General features: G+C 46.9%; 1 protein-coding gene across 4 annotated transcripts in view; it reads right to left on the reverse strand.

Annotated features, from left to right (window-relative positions):
- Atp2b4 (ATPase plasma membrane Ca2+ transporting 4) overlaps window positions 1-21,420 on the reverse strand; it is a 90,483-nt gene that overhangs the window by 50,275 nt on the left and 18,788 nt on the right. The window lies entirely within an intron of this gene.

Here is a 21,420-nt window from a genome sequence, read left to right on the forward strand (position 1 = left end):
ATAGGGTTCTGTACTACTATACAGAATTTTACTTTTTCTGTCTCTGTCCATTACAGTGTTTGTTCCACGAGGTCAGGGAATTCACCTGTCTTGTCTACTGCTTGCTTCCCAGTGCCTAGCAGAGAACTTGCAGAGTGGGCATTCAGTTGATATTTCTGTTGTTATTGTTGGGTGACCAGATTTGTCATTTTTCCAGTCACCCTTAGCCTTCTGAGGAAGGCTAATCAGAAGAAGAATCAGCCCTACCTTTTCACATCATCCTGAGAAAGTAATAAAAGAGCAGGACGATGATTTTTAAAAATAGTGCTTCAAAACCTTGGAAAGATGCCCAGTGTCCAGTATAGGGCCCCCAAGTGATGGGATAATGAACTTTTGTTATTTTATCCTTTTAAGCAGAAGGGCAATAAGCACCCTATCTCTTCTTGCCAGGGAACTCCCATAAGAGAATGGCAATTTCAAGGCAGCTTCTTTAACAATAGCCATTAGGTAGGTTACGACTATTAGCGATAACCACCAGCATATATAGTCCTGGGTCTCTGAAGAATAAAAGGGACAATCTGAATCCAAATTCCTCACTTTGGCCCTCTTGTCAGAATACCAAAGGGGAGAGATTTTTCTACTCACAGAGGCAACAGATTGAAAAGGAACATGAGATTAGAAGCTCACAGCAGTGAGCTGGCTGGGGCCGCAAGTTTAAGGTGGCATTCCTACAGAAGTTCTCTTGTGGCCAGGAGGCACATGAGGGCGTCCACACTTCTCTCTGAGCTCTCTAGAGCATGAGCTCCTTGCAACTGCTAAGCCTGCCTGGCCCCTAACCTTATTAGGCAGCTATCAAAGAATAATTTGTAATTGCTCATAACCCTCCAGTTGGGAGGCACTACCTCGTCAGGTCAGGATTAGTCATCTGACCAGGGGCATTCTGGGTAAGGTATGTCCTCACTCCCATTTCCAGCTTTTTGCCAACCTAGGGGATGGTGGGATACAAGGGCAAACTCTCTCAACCTGTCCTCCTGGGGTAAGAAATCATGTTACTTTATGTGATCATTACACCCTTTTCATTTTTTCCTCCTCAAGTCCTGTAACATCTGTTCCATAATTTGTAGATGACATGTGAAAACACTGTCATATCCATTCTAGGTAGGATGGCCATGACCCCTTTTTACAGAAGACGACAGCAAAGCCCAAGGAGAGAAAAAGTGATTTGGTCTTTGGCAGGTCAGGGCCCTTGATTTCCCGCTGCTCTTTTGGTTATACTCCAGTTTTGTGACAAACACCTAAGAAGCCCTTCTTTTTGCTTGTTTGAGATGCAGTCTCCCTGTATTGCTCATGAGAGCCTCAAACTCCTGGGCTCAAGCAATCCTCTTGTCTCAGCTTCCCAAGTTGCTGAGACTCCAGGTGTCCACTAACCGCCCTGCCCAGCCTGTGAGACCCTTTAAAAGGGAGGCGCCTCTAGGGTGAATACCTGCTTCCGTTTGGGAAGTCCTACCCTTTCCCTTATTCTTACTCTTTCAGGATCAGTGACATCACATCCCACGCAACAGAGCAAATCAGTCTCCCCTCCTGCTTCCTTGCAGGATCCCAACCAGCAGCGACTCTCAGTGACGCTCAGTAGCACTAACCCCTGATGCCCAAAGCCACCAAATGGACAACATCATCCAGGCACTAATTTCCTCCAATTCTGTCCGAGGAATCCCTTCTCTGGGAAGCTTTCCCGGTGTGCTAAGAAAGAGGTCCAGCTCCAGACCATGAAGGACAGGGGTAAGCCCCTATGGTCGTTATAGAGGACAGTATCATTGAAGATGAGGGACCTGCCCGGGAACCTCCATGCCCAAGGCTCCTCTCCCCCTCCTCATGCCCAGGAAGCATGCGTGGAAATGGAGAAAGGAGGCAGGGGGCCAGGGGCTCAGCCTCCGGGCTGGTGCAGCATCACAAACAGACCTGCCTGGAATAATAAGCGACTCCAATCAACTCTGGTGTCACTGCCAGGCAGGAAGTGAGGGTGAAGGAGGAAAGCCCACAGGGAAGGGAAGCGGCACCAAACTGAAAGCCAGAAGCTTCTTAGGAGCCCCTGAGTCTCCCTCATCCCCAGTGAGGGTTTACTTCTCTCCCATTCAGGAACAGGATGGGGTGGGAGAGAGGTGGAAAGGGAGGGAAACAATATTTCTTGAGTAGGTACAATGTGCCAGGTGCTATATTAGGCATTTTATGTGAGGCATTAGATATATATACTATGATAAATTAATAAATATCAACTCATTAATATTATTTAGTGCTGTCATAGTGGCTGACACATAATGGTTATCATTATTATATATACTGTATCACCAACTCCTCACCAATAACCCTATAAAAGGACATCTTCAGCTGGGCATGGTGGTACGTGCCTATAATCTCAGCTACTCAGAGGTGGATGTAGGAGGAGCAAGGTTCAATGCCAGCCTGGTCAAAGTTATCCAGACCTTATCTTTAAAAAAAGAAAATAAGGGCTGGCAGGGTGACTCAAGTGGTAGAATGTCTGCCTAGCAAGCTTGAAGCCTTGAGTTCAAACCCCAGTGTTGCCAAAACTAACTAACTAACTAACTAAAATAAAAACAAAAGGGTTGAGGACATAGTTCAAGGGTCAGAGTGTTAGGCCCTGGGTTTAATCCTCAGTACAGCCAAAAAAAAAAAAAAAAAGACATTTATTTTATAGCAGAGAAATGTAGATTTGGAGAGCCAGAATTTGTACCATAGTCAAAAGCTACTCCACCTCAAATACAAGACAAAAGCTGTAAGAAAACAGAAACAAAGATATAAACCTTGATGAGAAGACCATGTAAGTCTACCAATCCCTTGCTCATGACCCTTGGGAGGCTCTGAAACAGATTAGGGGAACACTTACCTCTTTTGACTGGGGAGGTGTGGGATGGACCCACAGTCACTCAGGAACAGATACCTTCCTGATTCTCTCCCCTTACCCCTTGCGGCTACCACCCCTGCCACCAGCCCAAGCCAGATGCTCTGGGCTCCAGGCTGGCACAGTTCCTAGCACATGTGATTCCACCTGGGAAGAACCCAGGGGCGGGGATGCGGATTTCCTTCTCATTGCCATCTCACACCCTTGGCCCTGCATGGCTCAAGCAGTAGAGCACTTGCCTAGCAAGTGTGAAGCCCTGTGTTCAAACCCCAGTATTGCCAAAAAAAATTTTTTTAAAAGAAAGAAAGGAAAGAGAGTAGGCAAAAACCTGGCTATGAAGGGCTTTGTGGTGCTCACCTGTAACCCTAGTGCTCAGGAAACCAAGGCAGAGGATTGTGAATTCTAGGCCAGCCTGGGACAGGGTCTACATAAGAAGACCCCATCTCAGGCCAGCCAAGTGACTCAGGTGGTAAAGCACCTCCTAGCAAATGTGAGGCTCTGAATTTAAGTCCCAGCACCACCAAAAAATAAAAAAAGAAGACCCTGTCTCAAAAAAAAAAAAAAAAAAAGAAAAAAGAAGAACCTGCTCATGTCCATGAAGGCTGATATATATCCAAAACATCCCAGGCTGGCCCTTCTCTCCAAAGGCATGAACCCCATATGGTGGTTGCTCGGTCTGCCTCATTACCAGCCCCTTATTTCCATGACTCAGATTCCAGCCCCACCTGGCCACCTCCCATCACACAGGTCTCACTGTGGCCCTGGGCTCCCCATGCCTGTCTATCCCTAAGTGCTGCTCTCATGCCGGCTGCTTTGCAGAACTGAGCTGAGCACACACCCTCCTCTGGAGGCATTGGAAGACAGGCAGAGGCAGACTGCACTGGGGCAAGTTCAGGGTGGGAGCTCATCATTATCATTCAACAGCCACACCCGGGCCAGGAAGCCAAGTGAGGGCTGGGGCACTGACCACAGGGTGGCACTCTGTGGCCTGACAACCTGATGCCAATGCTCAGCTACCCCCTGGTCCTGCGACCCTGCTGGGCCTTCCCTTCCTGGAGCTCAAGGCTCCCGTGGACTCTTTCTTCCTGAAGAGTCCTGCTTCTGGTTAGGAGGGGGTGTGCCCCTCACTCTCCCCTTCTTCAAGTCTGCCACCCTAAGGGCGTCTTCAATTCGGTAGCGGAAATGCAGTACTAGGAACAGAGTGGTTATCTGGAAGAATGTGCCAACCTCCTTCTTCTCAGAACCACTGGATACTTCTTAGTTCAGCTAAGTCTATACACACTGCAGCCACCTACTCCCGGCTGCACGTCCCAAAGAAGCTCTCATATAGAGCCTAAAGAAAGCATGTGCAAGGCTGCTCCCTGGCACATTATTTGGGGTGACAGGGAGTTGGAAGCAAGCTGGGATCCACTCTCCCAGTGATGGATCACTAAAATATACTAGCTACATAACAAGGCATATTATCCAACCGTTAGAAACACATTAAAAAATACAGTGCCTACTAGAAGAAAAAAAGATGATTTCACGGTTTTTAGAGAAATTAAAAACGTGCATCTAAAAGCAATGCTATATATTTTAGGAGACTTACTTAAACAAAAAGATATCTTAGCAGGTGGAATGCTGCCCATGGGCAGAGATGAGAATGGAAATAGGATATGGGGACAGAGTGAACAAAGGAGAGGCCTCACACAGACCGATGACAGGATGACTGACTCACCCTTCTGCACTTGAGGTCCAAAAATATAAAAATAAAACATACCAGGTGCTAAGACCCCTCAGCTGTGGAGTGGCTATGTTGTTTCAGGATATGATAGATGCCTTCAGGAGGCAAGGGGAAGGTAGACAGGACAAGCTTTCTCCAAACAGTGATACTAAGAGCTGACCCACGATTGACCTGATCATCTGACCTGCTCAGATCCAGCCTGTGTCAGAGACCCCAGGACGCTCCATAGGATGGGCAGGAAACAGTGTGTGGGCGGAAGCAGGAATGTGTCTGAGAAGGCTATGTCACCCCCTGGCTCCATCCTAAAATAGCATCAATATTATCAAGATGAAAAGGGGCAGTCCCTTGGGCCCAGAGCTATGGGGAAGGTACCCGCTTCCAAATAATCTGGATTGCACTGGTCCAGGTCACCTCTGTCTCTTCTTGTGACTCTTAAGTGTGTGTGCATGTAGAGAGAGAGAGAGTGTGTGTGTGTGTTCATAGCAAGCTGAGCTCAAGAAAAAGAAAAAGGCAGAGGACAAAATGCAAAGCTGATTATATTCTTCTGGTTAAGGATGAGGGAGATTTTAGGTGGGGGTGACAGTACCATCTAAAAGGCCTATCGTTTAAGAAGGGGAGCTGGTGGCCCCCTTCCCTTGCCGAGAGATCATGGGAAATGGTCAGGATAAGGGTGAGCCAGGGTATCTGCTTCTCACTCGGAAGAACTGGGACAGGAAGCTGCAGACCACAGACAGGATGCAGACCTGGGGCAGTGACACTCAAGTATTCAATTCTGTACACTCGCTTGAACAACATCGATTGCCTTTCTTGGGGCTGTTGTGGTTTTTCCACATTTTGGTTCCAGGGGAACAAAGGGGCTTTTTTGGCAGCTGGATTGGATTCAGGATTATTTTTAGAAACAAATTTCAACAGACTCATGTCATGCTCATGGAGAGGGCGAAGAAGATCAATCTGCTACGGGAGTCAGGACCTGGTCACTCCCAGGCCTCGGACTGAGAAGGCCTCATTAAGAGGCCTCTACCACAAGGGAGTGCCGTGGGCAGCTGCTTTGTCCCCAAGGACTCAGCAGGAAAGGAAGCAAATTTCCAGATTCCTGTGGGACCCAGACCCTCAGCAGGGAACCACATGGTGGCTGGCCATCATGCTGGCTCTTCCCCCTCCACTCCATGATGGTTTCACCTGTTCAGAGCACAGAAAGCCCCTACCCCCTTGCCTGTTCCAGCCTTCTCTCCTCTCAGTCCAACTATCTCCTGGAAGTCACAGACAAATGAGCAAGGACTGCTTGCTGAAAAGATGTTTATTAAAAAAAAGAGGACCAAAGGCACTCCCTCATCACCTGTCATCTCTCCGCTCCCATGTTCACACCATGCCCCAGACTGCAGGCACTAAGTCCACCAGGACTTTTGTGAGTGGACTGGTCACACCCCCTGGCACTTAGGCAAAATCTTAGAGCAGGCCCCAGGGGGCTCCCTCCCAGCATCTGGTTCCAGAGATCTGGGGGTACCCTGGAAATGTGCATTTCTAACAAGTTCCTTAAGGTAAGCAGATGCAACTGGCAGGGGACCACACCTGAGAACCCTGAAGGGGTTCTGCAGCCTCTCTGCGTTCTGCCTCACGAGACTGTCCAACACCACCAGGTCATCTTGCTCGGAAAGCCTCAATCGGTGGTCCAAACACTGCCCTATCTCCAGGCTGACAGGGGAAGTCATGGCAAGGCCTTTCTTGTTGCTTCTGTGCTCCTACTCTTTCTCTCCTCCATGAGCTTCTCAAGGAAAGGGGCCACCTTTCAGTCCATGACAAAGCAAACTTAGGAGGAGGTTACTTGACAGGCTACAGCAGAAGCCCAGGTTTATCCAGAAACTTAAGCCCCCTGGGAGGCTCCAAGTGCCACCAGCCCCTATAGGTTCAGGTAGAACCAAGCCCCGTCCACTCCTGTTGTCCATCTCCACAGGAGATGAGGGATGGGTGAGGGTGACACACACTAAAGACAACACAAAACCAAAGACACCCACCACAGCTCACTCCCACAGTACTATTGCCCCTTGTCACATGTGGACCCCAGGCTGCCTTTTCCCAGTCATCTCCCATGGTTCCAGCAGGAGGGCCAGGCCCACTGCCTCAGCAACACCTCCAGGGGGAAGCCTGCCCACTGCTCCCAGGCCAAGGGCCGGCTACGGGCGGAGCGCAGCAGCTGCTGTTTTCCAGGCCGGCTGACAGGCTGTTATAAACACTTGTTTTAGGTTGCTATGGCAAAGCGAGTGTGCAGCCTGGCTACGGTGAAGCTATTTATGTGCCTGAAATGGCAGAGTGGTCTGTTTTTTATTATTTTACTTTTAAAGTTTTCCTTTCCCAGCCCCCTAAAACAGCTTTTAAAAAAGAAGGTGGGGGGCACTGCAACTTTCTCAAGAACAAAAAGAGTCTAGCCAGAAACTAGAGTTTATGCCTCGAGCCAGGAAGGGGAAAACCAAAGCGAGGAGCTTGGGTAAGCTCCTTTAAAAGAAGGGAATGTGGCTTCTGGCCACAGGCCGTGCCTGATCTCTTGGGAACCAAGCCCTACCTCCCTCAGCTCATCAAGAAGAAAGGCCAAACACAGGTTCTTGTTACCTCTCTTGGTTTCTAGGACGGAGAGAGACAATGCCCCTTTGTCTTCTTCCTCCAGCCACAGCATTCCTCACTCTCCCCTGGCCCCTCCAGGCCCCCTCATCATGAAGACCCTAAAGACTCTCCAGGGTGTGGGAAGAGAGCCTCAAAGCTCCCACCCCCTCCTGCAGGCAGCTGGGCCACCCGGCATGAAGCCTGGTTACGCCCAGCTGGAGGTTTGCAAGAACAATCTCTAGAAGTGCCTCTGAAGGGACACAAGTCCCTCCACTTGGACAGGACTTTCATCTAATTCTCACTTCCCAGGAAGCTTTGTGGGGTGAAGAGGTTCTGACGCTGATGGATGATTTAAAGTGAGACTCTCCTTAGGCACATATGTCTCTAGGGCATCAGGCCGGGGAGAGGGTCATTGGTAGAGGAGGGAGGGAGGGAGTGACCAGAGATGAGTGTCCATCTACTGGGTGGGGGCACTATGGCCCTCTGCCTTTTCCACTCTTCCACCCCAAAATAAACCAACAAGAAAAAGAGAAATAGAAGCTGGGATTGTAGCATACACCTGTAATCCCAGCACTAGGAAAGCTGAGGAAGGAGAATTGAGAGTGTAAGGCCAGCCTGAGCTATATAGTGAGACCCTGTCTCAAAAAACAAATGGGTCATAGGCAACTTAAGAGGGGCAAAAGAATGGGTGTCTCTAGGTCATGTACACACACACACAGACATACACACAGACACATATCTAAGCTGATGGATAAACATGCTTAGTGGCACAGATGAGAGTCACCTTCCAGAAAACTCTAGTTGGTTGCTGAAGGATATTTTATCATCCCTCTTTCCCCACCTCGTTCCAGCTCCTTTCTGATTGGTACGCACTACCAGAAAGAAAAAAATCTCCCACCGTCTCACCAGATAAAAATAAAGTTAGGGGGAATATAGCTCAGTGGTAGAGAGCTTGCCTAAGCTACCTAAGGACCTGGGTTGGATCAAGAAAAAGTGTTAGGGTAGTGTTAAAGGAGCAAATCTTCTAGACTGCTCCAATTCCTTCCAGCTCATAACTAAATGCCTCCTAGATCCTGCTAAGGCTGGGAAAGGGTATGGAAAACCCCCTGCAGGGAGGAGAGAGGGCAGGAAATGGGGGAGGACGCAGAGAGTTCTGAGGGAATTGCCCCTCTGCTGTCCCAGAAGAAGTCAAAGTCCTAACGGACAGCCCTGGTTAGCTGAGAGTCGTGTTGGAAGAATCAGAACTTGGGACAGATACGACAGATAGCAGTCTTGGCAGCACCTTGAGGTCAAAAGAGCAGAGCAGGCGACGTTTCTAAGCCTGTCAAACTCACTGTCATCAGCATCCCTGTTCCTGGAGGGTAGGAGAGGAGAAGGGAAGAGTGAGAGAAGGATCCAGACTGGGCAGAGAGTATTGTCCTGAACAGCTGGGAGCAGTCTGATAGGAGGCCACTAGCCAGACACATAACCGTGGGTCTCTCCTGGGACTAACAGCATTAACTTCGGTTGGGTGGCCATTACTTGGGAAAACATAAAAAGATAGAGGCACAGACATGTCTCAGAATCCCAAGGTGGAGTAAGCTTCCAAAATCACGGGCTCTGAAAGGATCTATTAAAAGGGCTCAGAACGATGGTGAGGGACACAGGGCCCATTGTTGAGAGAGACAAAGGGCAGGGGAAGAGGTGACTCAGCCTCAGCTGGCCACTATTGATGGAAGACTCTCAGGGGAGCGAAAGTGAGGGTTTTGTATATTTTTCTCCTGAATGAGCAGGAAGGCATGCTGCTCTCTACCCAACTGCGCGATGAATGAGCCATCCTTTTCTTCCTGGGTGATCTTTCATTTCCAGGGAAAGGAAGTGTAGGGAAGGCCCTGAGGGAGACTCCCATCTCCAGAGAGAATCGGCTTCTGGGAGTCCCTTCAGCACTTTTCTTCTACCTCTTCCATGGGACCTTGACACTTGTGGTCTGAACGGACTGAAGGTACCTCCCCATTGTTCCTCCGGGGACACAGTTCCCAAAGTTTGGGGCTGGGAGAGCCGTGGGATAGCACAGCTGGCACCAATGCAGCGTAGATCTGTGTCATCGGAATCATGGCTGACAGGTCACAGGCACATAGGTCGGGACTCTGTAACACTCTGCTTTCTCCTGAGTCTTTCTGGAGCCTGGCTAATCAAATATCTATGTGGCTGTAACTGTGCTTGAAGCAGAGGTAAACTGTTAACACTGAGGACTCAGAAGTGAGGGAGGGACTCTAACAGAGAAGTGGAAAGAGGGATATGAAAGTATTCCTATGGATTAAAGACAAAAGTCAGCATTTAGTCTGCTCAGCTAAGCTTCCAATCTAACAGAAATAGGGGAGAAAAGGGCCAGGAGACTACAGAGATGGGAAAGGCATCCAACCTGTAATATGACCCACCCTGGGTTCTTTCAAAGTCCCCAAAGAAGCTGAAAATCCAGGTCCTGAAGATGATAAACTACAAGATGGCTCTTCTGAGCCTGGTAGGGAACAGACAAAGGTGTCTCCTTCTGTCTCTCCCCACCAGATGCAAGGATTCCTAGAGGGACCGGAGGAGGAGGGGCAACAGGCACCCTACCAGAGCAGAGTCAAACTTGTGCAGGTATCTCACACTATTGCCTAAGTTCACTTCTGTAGAGTTTGCCAGGCCCAGCTTTCCCCGAGCTGCTCCAAATTAGCAAGATCTTCATCACCAGGGAACAACCCTTTTCAGAGTGGAAGAAGGGCCATGCCCTCCCTTTAGGGTTTCAGGCACTGAGCTCTCTCTCTGCCAGTAGCCAGCCTAAAGAGAAGCTGAGGACATGGCCTGCTCTCTTCTCTGCCACCCACCCCCACGGCCAGCTCCAGAGAGGACTGTCTGCCTGTGGTCCCACGCAGGCAGATGTCGAGACCAGAAACTTTGCCGTCTAAGGCTGTGGAATTCTCCCACTGGGCTCCTGCAGTTAATCATTGCAGCTCCCTGGATTCCTAACTTGGGACTTTAAAAGGTAGCACGGGAGCAAGAAGGACAAACATGTCAGAGAAAAGAAGAAGAGGAAGAAGAAACAAAGCAGGTATAAGCTAAAAGATAACCATCTCCAACACTAGTCCTCTGAGTAACCTGGTAACTGAGTAATGGTGAGAAGGGAAAAGATAAAAAGAGCCTAAGAATTAAAAAAAAAAAAAGCAAAGCAGGGACCATGCTCCAGAATCCTCTTCCAGATTCCCAGCAGATGGGAGGTCCTGAGTTCAAACCTTAGGACCACCAAAAAAAAAAAAAGACCAGATTCCCAGCAGATGCTGCTGTATCCACACTCCAGACCGGCTAACCCACTCATAAACTGAATGTTTAGAGGCTGCTGTGTCTTTTGAAATTTTCTTCTTTTAGCAGATCAAAAAAAAAAAAAAAAATCTGAGGCTTCTGTCCCTCTTAGAAAAAAAAGAGCTAGAGAACTCACAGGTTTGAGTCCCCGGCTCTGGAGTACTAACTTCCAAGATGATACAAGTGACCTCCTAGCCCAGGTTGCCATGGTTTCCAAGAGGACAAACAGAGGTTTGGTCCAAAATAGGAGGAAGGAAGGAAACAGCCTTTTTCTTCCTATGGGAATAGCTGCAAGAATGAAGAGAGGGTTACAGAGCATGACATGACACGGACAGCCTTGAAGTTCACAGTTCCCATGTTTCCTGTGAGCACTGGGAGAATAGGGCCTGACTCAGAAGGTGCTATCACCTTGGAGGTTAGCAGGAAGCTGAGCACCTCTTCTGTATCAAACATCCACCACCCAAACCTAGACGCCGGGAACACAGAGCTGCAAGGCAGCTGCTTTGGGCCAAGGACGTCCAAGGGCTCAGAGTTTTGCCTTCGAGAATGCAGGTGAGGTCAATACCCTAGAAATGACGCAGCTGTTTCCCAGACCTGAGGTCTGTCCAGCTGCCTACCCCTGCCTTGATCAGCACACCACTTTTTCATGTCCCCTGATTGCTCAGGACCCTCTTGTTCCAAAGGAGTCAGATACATAAGGATGGTGTAAAGTGCCAACAGGCTACCATGTCCTCCCAGCAGAAACTGTCAGCTGAACACTACCACCTGGCCAAGGGATTCCCTTTCAGCCTCATGGGTAGCTCTGCAGCTTCTAAAAACCCCGTTGGGTGCCTCCTCCTGAGCTGGTGCCTGCTTGGATCCCCCTGGAGAGGTGGCAAGGGACAGAGTTGCTCAGGACTCTGTACCCTTGGAAGTGGCAGTTGGGGCACTGCTGAAGGTTCACTATCACTTGCGCCTTGTCGCCTCTTCAAAGCAGAGAGGAGCTGGGCTCAGCTGACCACAACCAGGAGGTAGGTCAGTCACAATTTCATCAATAGTAAATGCACTAATAATTTCCTGGCCTTGTCTGGGAGCAGGTTCTTGCTTTTCTCACCAACTGTATCAAACAACTCACAGAATCCCAGAATCCCAGATTTGCAGGGGATTTGGGGGAAAATCTCATATGACCCCCCCCCCCCTAATTTTACATTTAAGCAGCTATGAGCCAAACTCTGTGTTAGTCATTGAGCAAACAGCACAGACAAGAAACCAGAAACGAGGTGGAGGCAAAGGATGCAGAGAAATCTGAATTAGGTATAAAATAATGCCCTTACAGGTTCACCTGTGTGTATCTAACACCTGTGGAGCCATCAGGATGCTGCAGGAGAAAGCTTACTCACAGCCTAGACCTCCCCTAAGAGGCTCAGCCCCACAGCCTGAACAAAGGGAACTTTCTTAGGCCTTTCCAGGCTGGTACCGACAGTTGTATGGGGTGTGCCCTACACATGGGTACCAGGTAAGGAGGTGGTTAGGAGACAAAATCCACACTAAGTTTTTGCTAGATGGGCCTTACACCATAGGCTCTATTCATCTTTTTAATATCTTTATAAAAGAACTGTCTGGACTAGCAGCACTTTACTGTCAACCTGGCACACTTCCTTAGGACCAAAGACCCTAAGAAATACTCAAGGAAGAAAACCAGAAGTGAGTCTAGTTTGAACAGGGGTCCCCTGGGCACAGGGATGAATATGCCAAGGTAATCAGGTCCATAGGCCCCTGGACCCAGGCCCACCTGGATGGAGTTCTGTCCTGGAGGCCAGAGCCATCCGTCTTTAGCCAAGTACCTGCCTCTCATAGTTTACAAGCTCTCCCATGACAGTCCTGAGCCTCAGTGTCCTAACCTTAAAATGGGGGTCAAAAAGTAATCCACACTAAGGAGGCTGAGGCAGGAAGGTCTCAAGTTTGAGGCTAACCTGGGCAATACCCTGTCTCAAAACAAGAAAAAAGAAAGGAAGGGAGGGAGGAAGGGAGGAAGGAAAGAAAGAAGAAAAGGAAGGAAGGAAGGAAGCCGGGAGCTGGTGGCTCACGCCTATAAATTCCAGCTACTTGGGAGGCTGAGATCAGGAGGATCGCAGTTCCAGGGTAACCTCAGCAGGGAATTCATGAAACCGCATCCAACCAATAGCAGGGCATGGTGACTCGCCTGTCATCCCAAACTGTGGGGGAGGCTGAGATTGGGAGGATGGTTGTTCCAGGGAAGCTCAGGCGAAAATGTTTGAGACCCTGTGTGAATGGAAAAAAGCAGGGTTTGGTGGCATGTGCCTGTCACCCAGAGACTGTGGGATGTGTAAAATAGGAAAATTGTGGTCCAGGCTGGTCTGGGCAAAAAAGCAAGATCCTGTGTCCAAAATAACCAAAGCTAAAAGAGAAAAGCCGGTGTGACTCAAGCAGTAGAGTACCTGCCTCAAAAGTGCAAAGCCCTGAGTTCAAACTCCAGTACAGCAAAAAAAAAGAAAAAGAAAAAAAGATTCTACCTTATATGGAAGTTAAAGGATTATTACTTCCTTCATGTGAAAAGGCCCATTGCTATTGGATCAAGATGGATGGTGATAAGAAGCTATTGATGCAAACTGCCTCTGCCCCTCTGCAGAGCCTCCCAGTGCCTCTGGCCACCTTGTTCCTATACTTCCCAGTCTTAGATCCGATCCTGGGTTCTAGGTACCAGACTGACACTAGTACTCCCTGTTCATAGACTTCACTGGACTCTCTAACTTTTACAGCTATTTCTAAGGAATCTGTCTGCCTGAAGCTCCTTAAAGGGTGTCAGCAAAACTGAGCAGAGGCAGAAAAAAAATGGGGGGTAAAAGAAGGTTGTGACTTCCCAATTTTCAAAGCACTCTGACATTTGATTTTTGTGACAATGTTTTGTTGTTTGTTCATTTTTTTGTTGTTTTTGATCTTCCTGCTTCAGCTTCTTGAGTGCTGGGATTACAAGCATGAAGCACTATGCCTGGTGTGACAATATTTTAAGACAGACAGGAGTAATGATATTATTCCTTTTACAGATTTTAGAATACATGTTCTTAAAGGTGAAGTGACTCACCCAGTGAAGGCTATGCAACCACAGGAAGAGCACAGAAGCAGCTGAGACATATGTCATGCTCTAAGGACAGAGAGGAACTGTAATAAGAGAACAAGAGAGCAGTCCATATGACTGGGCTCTAAGGCCCAGCCAGGACATTAGAGCTAGGGGATTCCTGTCTTGATGAGCTCAGAGGATTAATATAGGTTTCTCCTACTTCCTCTCAGAGATGACTGTGAGACACGCTGAGTGTATGTGTGATGTCTGTGTGTGTCATCACATTGGCTGTGGACACCTTAAGGGTACAGACTGTGGTCTAGATAGAGGCTGCGCAGCAGCTGGTGCACTGAGGGGATTTAAGAGAGAGACACAGAGAAAGGAGAATAAAAGGTGGAGGAAGAGTCAGAGAAAGGATGGGAGAGGACCCTTTGCATTAGGGAACTCCCAGTCCCAAGAAGTCTAAATAAAGGAGTCAGGACACACCCATGTTAAGAAGGCCTATGGTTGCAGTGCAGTGCACACAGACATATGAGCGGATTCGAAGCCAGAGGGAGGCCGGAAATGACAAAGTCTGACAAGGGAAGAAATGTGCCAGGTGCTGGTGGTTCCCACCTACCTACAATCCTAGCTACTCAGGATGCAGAGATCAGGAGGATTGTGGTTCAAAGTCAGCCCCAGGCAAATAGTTCATGAGACCCTATCTGGAAAATTCTCAACACAGAAAAGGGCTGGTGGAGTGGCTCAAGTGGTAGAGTGCCTGCCTAGGAAGTACAAGACCTTGAGAATCAAAAAAAAAAAAAAAAGGAATAGTACACATTTCACAAGATTTGAGATAATTAAATAATCCACAGTACTGCCATATATATGGTCCCAAATATACCTACTGTGATAAACAATGTGTGTGTGTGTGGGTGCTGGGGATGGAACCCAGAGTCTCACTGAGTACTATTAGTCAGTCCACTTCACTTGTTGGGTCTGGAGCCACCAGGGACCTGCTCACATTCAGAGGGTGAGGAGAAGTAGCTGTTGTTGAATTCTAAATACCTGGATTGGAACCCAAGCTCTGTGACCTTAGACGTGTTCTCTAACACGGCATCTACCACTTACTGATCATCTAGCATTTGAAGAGAACTATTAAGTATCTAGTGCTGTTTGGCTTTTCTCTCCTTTACTGAAAAGAACACTGAAACACATATGGTACCATACTCACAACCACAAACTTCCCAAGTAGAAGAGACACATTTCACATCCACCTGGCTGACTCTTCTTGTTATCATGCTCTTTCTTGGAACCCCAGTTTGCAAACCCTTAGATTAGAATCAGTACTCACGCCCATGTAATTCATTCTTCAGTAAATATGAGTTCCTGCTTACGTTGGAGACCTTGTTTTAAGTACAGAAATCCAGTAATAATATAGAAGGTATTTTTAATGCCTGTGTTGCACTTGGCACTGTTACATACATTAACATAAAAATTATGAAGATTAATGTTTGAAAGTGACTAACAGCAGCTATTCAAGAAATGGTAATAGGTGTTAGTTTCTTTTGTATCGCAGCCTTATTTTGGATATGTGTGTGGTGATGGGATTGAACTCAGGGCCCGCTCCACCACCAGAGCTACACACTCTGCCCAGCTTTAAATATTAACTGTCACGTTTTCTATTGTACTCAAAATTTTAACATGTATGCTTAACTTAAAATCTTGTGATCGTATCTACAACCTCTTCCCACACCATACAAGGATCTGAGAACACTTAAACTCCAACTAATAACCTTCCCGTGTACACGCCATGGTTACTGAGGATTTTAATTACAGCTCATTTTTATCCCTATAAATGAGGCATTGCTATCTTTATTTTCTTTCCTATCAATATTTAGATTTAGCTCCACGTTTACCATTTCATTTTTACCATAGTTCTTGAATTTGAGGCCTTGCTCTTAAGTAATTTTTCTTCTTGTTGAACGATCTCTTTACAAGTTTCTTGTGTGTGTGTGTTCCATTGTAGAAACCTCTGTTTATGTCTGTCTCCAAAGGGGCTCTATTTTGTCTACATTCTTTGCTTTTATTTTGGGCGGTACTAGGATTTGAACTCGGGGTCTCATGCTTACTAGGCAGGTGTTCTACCACTTGAGCCACTCCACCACATTCTCGAAAAAAATTTTTTTTTTTTTTTTACCAGCGATAGGATTCTACAGTAACAGCAGCTACGTTCTCAGCCCCTTAAAGATAGTATTTCACTATCTTTAGTGAAAACCATGCTGACATCTTTTTACTTTATTCCAGGTATCGGCAAATTATAACACATGGGCCAAACTCAGCCTGCTGTCTGTTTTTGTAAATAAAGTTTTATTGACACACAGCCACACCGACCATTTACATATGTCTATGGCTGCTTTCAAAAATACAACAGCAAAGCTGAGCAGTTACAACAGAGACCATATGACCACAAAGCCTAAAATATTTATTCTCTGGCCTTTTACAGAAAATGTTAACTCTGGCTCTGTTTGCTAAGCTCTAGGTGGGCAGCCTATCATGCCTCCAGCTCCTTTTCCATATATATATATATATATATATATTTTTTTTTTATTTTTTATTATTTTTTTTTTTTGGTGGTACCAGGGTTTGAACTAAGGCCTACATCTTGAGCCACTCCACCAGTCCTTTTTTGTGATAGTTTTTTTTCAAGATAGGGTCTTGTGAACTATTTGCCCAGCTGGCTTTGAACTGTGATCCTCCTGATCTCTGCCTCCTGAGTAGCTAGGATTACAAATGTGAGCCACCGGTACCCGGCCCTTTTCTGTATTTTTAATCTTTCATCTCTTTCATCTTCTATATAATTTCTTCACAAATATCTCCCACTTTACTAATTTCATCTTCACGTATAATCTATTTTGCTAATACTTCACCAATTTTATCTTTAGGTATAACATACTGTTGAATCTAGTCACTTAAATGTTCATTTCTGAGGGGCTGGGTGTATAGCTCAGTGGCAGAGTACTTTTCTTTAAGGTTCAATCCCTGCCAAAAAGGGAGAGGATTGTAAAATATTAAAAAATGTGAAGCTAGGCACCAGTGGTTCACGCCTGTAATCCTAGCTACTCAGGAGGCAGAGACCAGGAGGACCATGGTTCAATGCTAGCCTTGGCAAAAAGACCCTATCTCAAAAATACCCAACACAAAAAAGGGCTGGCAGAATGGATCAAGTGGTAGAGCACCTGCCTACTAAGGTTGAGGCTCTGAATTCAAACCCCAGTACCACATAAAACAAAACAAAAAAACTTACCACTGGATTGGCAAAAATTTAAAGTGTGGCAATGCTCAGTGCTTGGGAGGGGTGGGTCAAAAGCATCTCTTACACATTATGGGTAGAGGGGTAAAAACTACTAAAAACATTGAGAAGCAACAGGAGACACGAATATGACTGTTTGCGTGGCAGTACTACTCCTAACAGTGGAAAGGGTTGATGCTTTTATCAAGGGACTATTATATAGCCACGAAAATGAAATGAATGAGTACAGCTACACTCAATGGAATGAATCTTAGTACTGTAATACTGAATGAAATAAGCAAGTCCAAGAATACCGTTCATAGTATGTTTTAGAAATAAAGCATGCACTCCTGTAATCCTAGCACTTGATAGGCAAAAGGAGGATCTGGGCTACATAGTGAGACCTGTCTTAAAACATCAGAAATAGAAGTAGATCTCTTTCCTGTCTCCCTTCCCCTCCCCTCCTCTCTCTCTTCCTCTCAAGTTTTAAAATTGGCAAATAAAATGATTCCTGAATAAAAATAAACAAACCAAATATATTAATAACCTATGCATACATAGCAAAAGAGGGATATAAGCCAGTGAAGAAAATATGTCATGAACCATGAAATTTGATTCATCCAATTTCATGTACTTGAGAAAGAAAGCAAAAGGGATAGGGCTAAGAGAGGGAGAAGGAGGAGGAGGAAAAGAAGAAGCTAAAGAATGAGAAGAAAAATGAGTTTCCACCTGCAAAAATTTTTAATTTGTGTGATCAAAGTTAGCAAGACTACCCTTCAGAGAGAACTTCTGTTGTCAATTTCATGACCTAAAACTGCCATTCAACAGTTAGCCAACACACTGCATGTGAGCATGTTTGCCTAACAAGAGGAGAGCACTAAACTTGGAGATCTGCCTTGGGGAGGGTGGGAGGGAGGTGGGAGTGAAGGCAAGCAGGGCAGAGGTGCTGTCTGGTTCCTTAGGGACAGGGTACTAGGGGAGAGGTGTTGAAGCAAGGGGCTGGGCCTCCAGGCTGCCAGTTTGGCTTTGGGTGGGGCCCCGTAGAGGGGAATCCTTACATTCCACATTGGAGGGAAGCTCTTAAGTCATTGGGGGCCTCATGACCTAGTGCACCTGTCCTCTGCAGAACCCACACCCCTTCCTGGGCCCTAAGTAGAGACCAACTGCTGCCAGGCAGGAGTGGCAGCTGTGGGCTTGGGAGGTCAGGAACAGTGACAGGCCTGGCAGGCTGGCAGTGTAGCTCTTTGCCTTCCATTAGCCCAGCTGAGACATGGCTCTCGCCCCAGGCAGGCTGGGTCTCAACCTGCAGCTCCCTGCCCTCTGCTGTAGGCACAGCTGAGAAATCAATGCTTGAGCCTCTGCAGCCTGGCTCAGCCCAGAACCCAAAACAAGGCACTGACTCCAACTGCTCACCCAAGGGGACCAGTGACTCACTGTGACCCAGACAGCCAAGCACTCCCTCCCCTCCATGACCCTTGGCCACACCCTGGGAACCCCACCACTTCCCGCCCCACCACTTCACCTGGCTGCCTTAAACAAACCTCCATGGTTTCAGTGGCTCAGAGACCGTTTAATCAAGATAGTTCTGGGGCCACTGCCAAGACCCATGGGAACAGGGCCCAGGCTCCAAACTTCACACTGCATGCATGCTCCAGCAGTGGTTAATCAACACATGCATGATGTCAGAGGGCCAAAAACTGGGGTGATTCTGGAATGTGGTCAAGTGGAAGGGAGATCAGTGGTGAGCAGGACACAAGGCAGTGTGCACAGGGATGAGGTCCACAGTCCTTCTTCACCAGGAGGAGGGCAGGCCAACTGAAGAGTACCCTCTGAGAATGTGGGGAGCCTAAGCCCCAGAGTAGAGACTGGGACTGGCCTGCTTAGGCACCAATGGGGACCATTGCTTTCCTTAGATTCAATTCTCCCAGTCTGTAAAAAAACCTTTCTGGTCTGTACAACACAATGCTTTTTTTGGTGGGAGGAGGAACTGGGGTTTGAACATAGAGCTTCACACTTGCAAAGCAGGCACTCTACAATTTAAGCCAAACCTCCAGTCCATTTTGCTCTGGTAATTTTGGAGATGGGCTCTCATGAACTATCTTCCAGGGCTGGCCTCGAACTGTGATCCTCCCAAGTGGCTAGTATTACAGGCATGAGCAATACAATGCTTTTAACGTTTCAGAAACCTTCTATTTAGATTTCATCCTCTCCCCTAGATTATTATAGCAACTATTTGTGGTTAGAAGCAGATGACAAATGAGGCTCAAAGGTTAAGTGACTTGCTCAAAGTCAAACTGCTAGCTAGTATCCTGGTCAAGAATGGAATTCAGGGACACTTTCATGCCCCAGAATTCCCAGACTTCTCGCCAACTTTGAGCAGGCCATCTACACTGCTGGGACTCACTTTCCCACCTACTGTAGGGGGAGTAACCCACCCTCCTCAAGGAGCAGGCTCAAATTGTACAGGAGGAGCTAGAGAAATGCCTTCTGAACCTCAGCGAGCGGGGAGAGGGGAGGGTCCCATTCAAACAGGCTTTTAAAATAATATCCATATATTTATAGGTGGTCAATGATACACAAGGTACTCTTAGATCCATCTCTCACGTGACTCCTGTAATGACCCCGTAAGGTATTCAGGACTACATATTACCAGATGTTTTAATGAGACAGAAGGTTGACTTTTAGCAGTGCCCCATAACACTCTGTTCTCTTCGTGTGTTGTGCCAGGAGGATCTGGATTTGCTCATGTAATAAGGGGGAATCCTCTGTATTCATAATGGAACCCTTCTATTTTTCTTATCTTCCTCCCCAGGAAGGAGGGAAAATGAAGCCTTTCTATGGGTCACAGGGCAGACTATGGGCAGAGTGGCCAAGGCGTTCCAGTCATACAACAAGGTGGTGCCAGTTGGTGGATGAACCCAAGACTTCATATCCCAGTCCTTGATCCTGCACTGGACACCTGCCAACATTCCTTGGGCAAGCCCGGATCTGCCATAGAGGCCGCTGGGACTCTGTCACTCTTGAATTTATGGCAGCCAGTTGGTATAACATCTAAGAAGCTGTCATTCTAAACTATCCTAACTGCTGAGGGGTGTCAAGTGGCCTACTGCAAACACAGGACCTCTCTCCCCCCATCACGCCCACTAGACACTGTCTTTGCCCCAGCCCTACATTTGCCAATCATCCTTTTGGCTGTTGACAGCTTCCTGATCTCCCTAACTCCTTTCTCTCTGTCTCTCCCTGCTCTATTCTTGGATGACTTTTTTTAAGTTTCTTTTCTTTAAAAATATAGCTGCAGATAAAATATTCTTAGCTTGTCTTTACACATCTACATGTAAGAGAATTACAACAGGAAAGTCTCATAGTTCTCTGCAACTAGGGGCCAGTGTGAGAGCCAAACCCAGTAGGAGGGGCCAGCCTCTCTGCGATGAATGCGTAATCCCACTCCCAGGCTTATAGGGGGCTTTACTTAGGGTGTTCCACACCTTCTTCAGAAGGCCTGGCCTTGAGCTGGGCCTGTGGAAAAGCCACTCTGCATGTCTAACTCTCATTTCAAACACAAGTTAGCCTGCTCATCTTCTTTACACCTTTGTGTGGAATCCAGACACGTAGAGGGAGGAAGAAATTTCTTAAAGGCAACCCAAGAGTTTCAAAACTTCTTGCCTTTCTGATTTGTTATCCTACATCCTGCCCAGGTTGGCTCTAGATAGTCAACTTTCAAGACTCGGGCTACAGGCCTCAGTCTAAAACCACACTGACCTTTTGTCTCCAGTTACCTGCTATTTTTGGATTCCATGGGGCCATGTTTGGGACTGACTTGTAACCACTTTCCTATGATGAAGGAAAATGCTCCTAGTATTCAGTAGGAAAAAGATTAAATCAATAGCTCCACATATAACATGTTCCCGATTTTTGCTTAAAAAATGTCTAGACTAAGCTGGGTGAAGTGGTTCATGCCTGTAACCCCAGGTACTTAGGAAGCTCGAGTGCAGGTGTTGGAGGCCAGTCTGGGCAATATAGCAAGACCCTTGCCTCTTTTTATTTTTTTCACATATAAAAGAATAAAAGAAAAGATACCAAAATATTAACAGTTATATCTCTAGTCTTGTGGAATTTTATTTGTTCCCTTTATGTTTTTCTGGATTTCCCAAACTTTCTAGAATGATCTTGAGTAGAGGCAGTATGGAGTTGAGACTCTGGAATCTCAAAGGCATGGATTAAATTCCACACCCTTCACGTAGTAACCGTGGGAACTTGGATAAAATACTTTATCTCTCTGAGCCTTAGTTTCTTTTTTTGAAAGGGAGGACAGGCATGACACCTTCCTTATAGGGTTGTCATGAGGAGGAAATGAGGTCATGCAATTTTAGCACCTGTCTTGGTGGGTGATAGGAAACGGTCAGCAAATGTTAGATATTTTAATGTTTTATTTTTATGCTCAGAGGAAAAGTAAATACATTAAAAAACTAGTCGCTTTGCTAAGAATTCATCATTTGCATTGAAGGACACTTAGAAAAGAGCAAGACCCTCCTGGTTCTCTGAAAGAGACTAGAACAAGA

The sequence above is a fragment of the Castor canadensis genome, chromosome 11 (assembly GCF_047511655.1).
Source record: "Castor canadensis chromosome 11, mCasCan1.hap1v2, whole genome shotgun sequence".
Lineage (NCBI taxonomy): Eukaryota > Metazoa > Chordata > Mammalia > Rodentia > Castoridae > Castor > Castor canadensis.